The 8651-nt window shown below is 40.8% G+C and overlaps 1 protein-coding gene across 1 annotated transcript in view; it reads right to left on the reverse strand.

Moving 5' to 3' along the window:
- Positions 1-8230, reverse strand: part of DOK4 (docking protein 4) — a 91053-nt gene extending 82823 nt beyond the window's left edge. The window contains exon 1 of the mRNA XM_067470982.1: positions 8027-8230. The gene's annotated coding sequence lies outside the window, so the exon portion shown is untranslated. The remainder of the gene's footprint in view (positions 1-8026) is intronic.
- Between the last annotated feature and the right edge of the window lie 421 nt (positions 8231-8651).

An 8651-nucleotide genomic window follows, 5' to 3' on the forward strand; every position in this document is an offset into this window, starting at 1 on the left:
TGTTCGACTTGTGATTTTGTGATATGAAATCCAGCATAGAGATCTCGTTTGTTGTGACATACATATAATAATAATAATAATAATAATAATAATAGTAATAATAATAATAATACATCACACAGTTCTAGATGCTTGGGAAGTGTTCGACTTGTGATTTTGTGATACGAAATCCAGCATAATAATAATAATAATAATAATAATAATAATAATAATAATAATAATAATTTATTTGTTGCAATGATGAGAAAACTAATCCCTTTCCCATTTTGCACTCTTTTTTTCTAGTCAACTGAGCAAAAGCAGAACGAATGGGAGGAGCGGGCCTTTGATTATTCTCTCTTCTGGAGTTGGCAAGGAGGACTGTGCTGCTGAACTTTCTCCCCGCCGCACCCCAGCCCTCAAGCGGTTGTTTTCTGCTGTGTTATTAACCACTCTGGCTCCAGAGACAGGGCTGCAGCCACTCATACATAACAATATCGCGTCTTCTTTTTTCCTCCCTGTGCAAGGCAACCAGCAGTAATTAACTCCTGGCTGGGTAAACACAACTGGCACCATGCGCTGACCACCAGCCCTTGGGAGGTATTTCAGAACAGGGTGGGCCGGTTTCGGAGACCGGAGAGAAAGGAAGAGATGCTTCGGGAAAGGGATGGCATGGGAGATAAGCACAAAGGCACCCCAAAGAGGGACTCTGTGGTCCTCCAAAGGAGCCGGGAAACTCCAAAGCAGTTGCAAAGACGTAAACAAGAACTTTGCTGATGCTGTATTCTCCAAAAAGGGACTCTGTGGCCCTCCAAGAGCCTGACAACTCCAAAGTAGTTGCAAAGAAACAAAGAAAAACTGACATGAAGATCACATCACTTGAAAGCATTGGATCACAAGTACATCACTTGAATGCACTGGCTTGTGAACATATCACTTTAATTAATTGGCATGCAAACACATCACTTGAATGCAATGGCTTGCAAGCACATCACTTGAATACATTGGATCACAAGCACATCACTTGAATGCATTGGCTTGCGAGCACATCACTTGAATACATTGGATCACAAGCACATCACTTGAATGCATTGGCTTGCGAGCACATCACTTGAATGCACTGTCTTGTGAGCAGATCACTTGAATGCCTTGGATCACAAGCACATCACTTGAATGCACTGGCTTGCGAGCACATCACTTGAATGCATTGGATCACAAGTACATCACTTGAATGCATTGGCTTGCGAACAGATTACTTGAATGCATTGAATCGCAAGTACATCATTTGAATGCACTGGTTTGCAAGTATTTCACTTGAATGCATTGGCCTGCAAGCACATTTCTTGAATGTATCAGCTTGTAAGCACATCATTTGGATGCCTTGGCTTGCAAGAACATCACTTGAATGCATCGGCTTGCAAGCACATCACTTGGATGCATTGGCTTGCAAGCACATCACTTGAATGTATCACCTTGCGAGCACACCACTTGGATGCATTAGCTCAGAAGCACATAACTTGAATGTCTTGGCTTGCAAGCACATCACTTGCATTAATCGGTTTGCAAGCACATCACTTGGATGCATTAGCTTGGAATCACGTAACTTGAATGTCTTGGCTTGCAAGCACATCACTTGAATGCATTGGCTTGCAAGCATATCACTTGAATCCACTGGTTAAGCAAGCACATCACTTTAATGCACTGCCTTGCGAGCACATCACTTTAAAGCATTGACTTGCAAGCACATCACTTGAATGCACTGGCTTGTGAGCACATCACGTGAATGCATTGACTTGCAAGCACATCACATGAATGTACTGGCTTGTGAGCACATCACTTTAATGCACTAGCTTGAAAGCACATCACTTGAATGCATTGGCTTGCGAACAGATTACTCGAATGCATTGGATCGCAATGCACTGGTTTGCAAGTATTTCACTTGAATGCATTGGCCTGCAAGCACATTTCTTGAATGCATCAGTTTGTAAGCACATCATTTGGATGCACTGGCTTGCGAGCACATCACTTGAATGCACTGGCTTGCGAACAGATTACTTGAATGCATTGGATTGCAAGTACATCACTTGAATGCACTGGTTTGCAAATATATCACTTGAATGCATTGGCTTGTGAGCACATCACTTGAATGCATTGGCTTGCGAGCACATCGCTTGAATGCATTGGCTTGCAAACAGATTACTTGAATGCATTGGATCGCAAGTACATCACTTGAATGCACTGGTTTGGAAGTATTTCACTTGAATGCATTGGCCTGCAAGCACATTTCTTGAATGCATCAGTTTGTAAGCACATCATTTGGATGCACTGGCTTGCAAGCACATCACTCGAATGCACTGGCTTGCAAGCACATCACTTGAATGCACTGGCTTGCAAGCACATCACTTGAATGCACTGGCTTGCAAGCACATCACTTGAATGCACTGGCTTGCAAGCACATCACTTGAATGCACTGGCTTGCAAGCACATCACTTGAATGCACTGGCTTGCAAGCACATCACTTGAATGCACTGGCTTGCAAGCACACCACTTTAATGCATTGGCTTGCAAGCACATCACTTGAATGCACTGGACTGCAAACACATTTCTTGAATGTATCAGCTTGTAAGCACATCATTTGGATGCATTGGCTTGCAAGAACATCACTTGAATGCATCGGCTTGCAAGCACATCACTTGAATGTATCAGCTTCTGAGCACATCCCTTGGATGCATCAGCTTGCAAGCACACCACTTGTTTACATTAGTTTGGAAGCATATAACTTGAATGTCTTAGCTTGGAAGCACATCACTTGCATTCATCGGCTTGCAAGCACATCACTTGGATCACTTGAATCTTCACCCTTCCAATTTCGAACATTGGGTGCATCTTCACTGTTGCATTAATGCAGTTCGACACCAGTTGAACTTTCACAGCTTGATACTACAGAATAAGGGAGGTTGTTGTTTTGGCAAAGCTTTCTTTGCCCAAAGAGTGCTGACCAAAATCCCAGGATTCTAGGCAGTTCAAGTGGCATCAAACTGCATTAAGTCAACAGTGTAGATGCAGATGGAAAAAAACAATGTTGCATGACTGTAACATTCTTTTCGTGAGTCGTGCAATCTTTGGTGCCCAGGTTTGCCTTCCATCCAGGGTCACCTTTACCAAAATTAAACCCAAACTAAACCTATAATTTCCAGTTCAGAAGACAAGGCAGCTGGGAAGCGGCGACGTTAAAGCCTCAAAGTCACGGCAAAGCATCCGAACCTCTCGGAGAAAAGCAACGCCGGGTGGTAAACCGGCAGACGGAGAAATAAGGAATCAATAAACAGGAAGCGTACATCTGGAGTCGGGTCTTTCGGTGGCCTCATGCGTGGAGACGCAATCTGGTACCTCCTGAATATTTTAGATCTGTTCCCGGGCTATTGGTAGTAAGGAATCGATCATTTTTTCCCTGCTATGGATGGGTACCAAATTTGTGCCCCATTAGCCACAACTGTTTCTTTCTTTGCCAGCAACCAATGGCTCCAGGACTATTTCAATAGCTCTATGGGAAACTGCAGTTCCCATCAGTCCCAGACAATAGGGTCAATGGTTAGAACTTATGGGTGTTGTTTTAGTCCAAAATATTATGGAATTATAATACAGGAATCTCTGTTTGATATGGAAGATACTGGTTCAACTATATCATAGAATCCTAGAGTAGGGCCATCCAATTCTATTCTGCGCGGCAGAGAGTTCCACTGCTGAACAGCTCTCACAGTCAAGAAGTTCTTCCTAATGTTCAGGTGGAAAATTGCATTCAAAGCACCCCCGACAGACGGCCATCCAGCCTCTGTTCTATTGGAAACTGCAATTCCCATCAGTCCCAGACAATAGGGTAAAGGGTTAGGACTTATGGGCCTTGTTTTAGTCCAAAATATTATGGAATTATAATACAGGAATCTCTGTTTGATATGGAAGATACTGGTTCAGCTATATCATAGAATCCTAGAGTTGGAAGAAACCTCATGGGCCATCCAATCCTATTCTGCACGGCAGAGAGTTCCACTGCTGAACAGCTCTCACAGTCAAGAAGTTCTTCCTAATGTTCAGGTGGAAAATTGCATTCAAAGCACCCCCGACAGATGGCCATCCAGTCTCTGTTAAAAAGCCTCCACCACACTCCGCGGCAGACAGTTCCACTGCTGAACAGCTCTCACAGTCAAGAAGTTCTTCCTAATGCTCAGGTGGAAAATTGCATTCAAAGCACCCCTGACAGATGGCCATCCAGCCTCTGTTTAAAAGCCTCCCAAGAAGGAGCCTCCACCACACTCCACGGCAGAGGGTTCCACTGCTGAACAGCTCTCACAGTCAATAAGTTCTTCCTAATGTTCAGGTGGAAAATTGCATTCAAAGCACCCCCGACAGATGGCCATCTAGCCTCTGTTTAAAAGCCTCCACCACACTCCGCGGCAGACAGTTCCACTGCTGAACAGCTCTCACAGTCAAGAAGTTCTTCCTAATGTTCAGGAGGAAAATTGCATTCAAAGCACCTCCAACAGATGGCCATCCAGCCTCTGTTTAAAAGCCTCCAAAGAAGGAGCCTCCACCACACTCCTGGGCAGAGAGTTCCACTGCTGAACAGCTCTCACAGTCAAGAAGTTCTTCCTCATGTTCAGGTGGAATCTCCTTTCTTGTAGTTTGAAGCCATTGCGTCCTAGTCTCTAAGGCAGCAGAAAAGAAGCTTGCTTCCTCCGTCCTAGGACTTCCTCTCACATATTTATACATGGTCCTCATCATGTCTCCTCTCAGCCTTCTCTTCTGCAGGTTAAACATGCCCAGCTCTTTACGCCGCTCCTCATAGGGCTTGTTCTCCAGACCCTTGATCATTTGAGTCGCCCTCCTCTGGACACATTCCAGCTTGTCAACATCTCCCTTCAATTTTGGTGCCCAGAATTGGACACAGTGTGATTCCAGGTGTGGTCTGACCAAGGCAGGATAGAGCATGGGTAGTTATTATTATTATTATTATTATTATTATTATTATTATTATTATATTTACATCCCACCTTCTCTCTCCTCCAGGAGACTCAAAGTGGCTTCACATAAAAGCATCAGCATATATATATATACGCGCGCACACACACATACCCCGCTTTCTCTCTCCTGCAGGGGAGTCAAAGCGGCTTAACCTAAAAGCATCAGCATATTTATTATTATTATTATTATTATTATTATTATTATTAAATATTATTATATATTTGTACCCTGCTTTATCTCTCCTGCAGGGGACTCAAAGCAGCTTAACCTTAGAAGGAGCTTGAAGACGTGGATGTTCCAGTGTGCCTTCCCAGAATAAGGAATCCCAAGCAATATGTCCCAAATGCACTTTACGAGAGATTTAGTACTGTCTGCACGCCCACCTTTTTTTAAAATATCCAACCTATTTCCCTGGACATGCCCAGCATTTTAAAATTTTAATTCTTACATTTGGCCCTGCCACTGGTTTTTAATTGCGTCGTGTCATTATTGTATTGTTTTGCTTTGTTATGACTTATTTATTGTTGTATTGTTGTTGTTATGTTTTATGATGTATTTGGGCTCGGCCTCTTGTAAGCCACACCGAGTCCTGCGGGAGATGGTAGTGGGGTATGAATAAAAGTTTATTATTATTATTATTATTATTATTAACCTAAAAGCATCAGAATATTTATTATTATTATTATTATTATTATTATTATTATATATTTATACCCCACTTTATCTCTCCTGCAGGGGACTCAAAGCAGCTTAACCTAAAAGCATCAGCATGCAATTATTATTATTATTATTATTATTATTATATTTATACCCTGCTTTATCTCTCCTGCAGGGGACTCAAAGCAGCTTAACATAAAAGCATCAGCGTACAATTATTATTTTTATAATAATTATTATATTATATATTATTATTATATTTATACCCCACTTTATCTCTCCTGCAGGGGACTCAAAGCAGCTTAACCTAAAAGCATCAGCATACAATTATTATTATTATTATTATATTATTATTATTATTATTATTATTATTATATTTATACCCCACTTAATCTCTCTTGCAGGAGACTCAAAGCAGCTTAACCTAAAAGCATCAGCATACAATTATTATTATTATTATTATTATATTATTATTATTATTATTATTATTATTATTATTATTATTATATTTATACCCCACTTAATCTCTCTTGCAGGAGACTCAAAGCAGCTTAACCTAAAAGCATCAGCATATAATTATTATTATTATTATTATTATTTAATTATATATATATATATATATATATATATATATAATATTATATTATATTATAATTATATTTATACCCCGCTTTATCTCTCCTGCTTGGGATTCAAAGCAGCTTAACCTAAAAGCATCAGCATACAATTATTATTATTATTATTATTATTATTATATTATTATTATTATATTATTATTATATTTATACCCCGCTTTATCTCCCCTGCAGGGGATTCAAAGCAACTTAACCTAAAAGCATCAGCATACAATTATTATTATTATTATTATTATTATTTAATTATTATATATATTATATTATATTATAATTATATTTATACCCCACTTTATCTCTCCTGCAGGGGACTCAAAGCAGCTTAACATAAAAGCATCAGCATGCAATTATTATTATTATTATTATATTATATTATATTATTATTATTATTATTATATTTATACCCTGCTTTATCTCTCCTGCAGGGGACTCAAAGCAGCTTAACATAAAAGCATCAGCATACAATTATTATTATTATTATTATTATTATTATTATTATTATATTTATACCCCACTTAATCTCTCTTGCAGGAGACTCAAAGCAGCTTAACCTAAAAGCATCAGCATACAATTATTATTATATTATTATTATTATAATTATAATTATAATTATATTTATACCCCACTTTATCTCTCCTGCAGGGGACTCAAAGCAGCTTAACCTCAAAGCATCAGCATGCAATTATTATTATTATTATTATTATTATTATTATTATAATTATATATTATATTATATTATTATATTTATACCCCGCTTTATCTCTCCTGCAGGGGATTCAAAGCAGCTTAACATAAAGGCATCAGCATACAATTATTATAATATATATATATATATATATATATAATATTATTATTATATTTATACCCTGCTTTATCTCTCCTGCAGGGGACTCAAAGCAGCTTAACCTAAAAGCATCAGCGTACAATTATTATTTTTATAATTATTATTATATTATATATTATTATTATTATTATTATTATTATATTTATACCCCACTTTGGATCCCCCGGTGGCGCAGTGGGTGAAAGCACTGAGCTGCTGAGCTTGTTGATCGAAAGGTCACAGGTTCGAATCCGGGGAGCGGCGTGAGCTTCCGCTGTCAGCCCTAGCTTCTGCCAACCTAACAGTTTGAAAACATGCAAATGTGAGTAGATCAATAGGTACCGCTCCGGAGGGAAGGTAAGAGCGCTCCATGCAGTCATGCCGGCCACATGACCTTGGAGGTGTCTACAGACAACGCTGGCTCTTCGGCTTAGAAATGGAGATGAGCACCACACCCCAGAGTCAGACATGACTGGACTTAATGTCAGGGGACTACCTTTACCTTTACCTTACCCCACTTTCTCTCTCCTGCAGGAGACTCAAAGCGGCTTAACCTGCATACCATTCAAAATATCCAAATGTGTAAACATTCAAACAGGATTAAATATAAACAGTATTTCAAAAAAAATATCCCACTTATATCATTGAGCCTCAACCCATTCAACCTAGTTTTGTGGCAGCCCATCATCCCTAACAGCTGAAGCGGCTGAGAGGGGAAAGGAAGGAGCCTGAGGCTGTTAGGAATGATGGGAGTTGAAGTCCAAAACACCTGGAGGACCCAAATTTGCCCATGCCATGCCTACCTTACCTTCACCACAAGCTGAAGAAGGCACACAGCCATCAACCCTGTGTTGTGACTGCCTGCAAGCAAGGGCTTTAAAGTTCTTACCTTCTGACTCACGCAGGTGAGGCTTACCTGGCCCAGGTGAGGGGCTCAATCCGGGACCCCTGCTTCTCTTTTCGGTTGGAGAGGAGCCTCAAGGCACAGGGTGCAAGGGAAGGAGGAAGGAAGGAAGGAGGGATGGCGCCGCGGAGGGCGGCTCTTCCTTTCCTCCTCCTCTTTCTCTTCCTCTCCTCCTTCTTTTGCTTCTTCTCCTCCTCCTCCTCCTTCTTCTCTTTCTGCCGGCTCAGCCTCTCTAATGTGTCCCAGGCGCGACGGAGAGCTCCTCCTCCTCCTCCTCCTCCCAGCCCCACCTCAGAAGGAAGGAAGGAAGAAGAAAGGAAGGAAAGAGAGAGAAAGGGAAAAGGAAAGGGAATGAAAGAAGCGTGAGGAGGAAGGAGGAAGGAATGAAGCAAGAAGGAAAGGAAAGGAAAGAGAGAAAGGCAAAAGAAAAAGTGGTTGGGGAGAACTGAGGAAGGAAAGAAGCAAGAGAAGGAGAAGGAAGGAAACGAGGGAGGAAAAGAGGGAAGGAAAAGAGGAAGAGAGGAAGGAGAGAGAAAGGCAAAAGGAGAGGGGATGAAGGAAGGGTAGGGAGGAAGGAATGAAGCAAGGAGGGGAGGGAGGGAGAAGGAAGGAAGGAAGGAGGCAAAGGAAGGAAGGA

Source organism: Anolis sagrei, chromosome 8 (genome assembly GCF_037176765.1).
Source record: "Anolis sagrei isolate rAnoSag1 chromosome 8, rAnoSag1.mat, whole genome shotgun sequence".
Lineage (NCBI taxonomy): Eukaryota > Metazoa > Chordata > Lepidosauria > Squamata > Dactyloidae > Anolis > Anolis sagrei.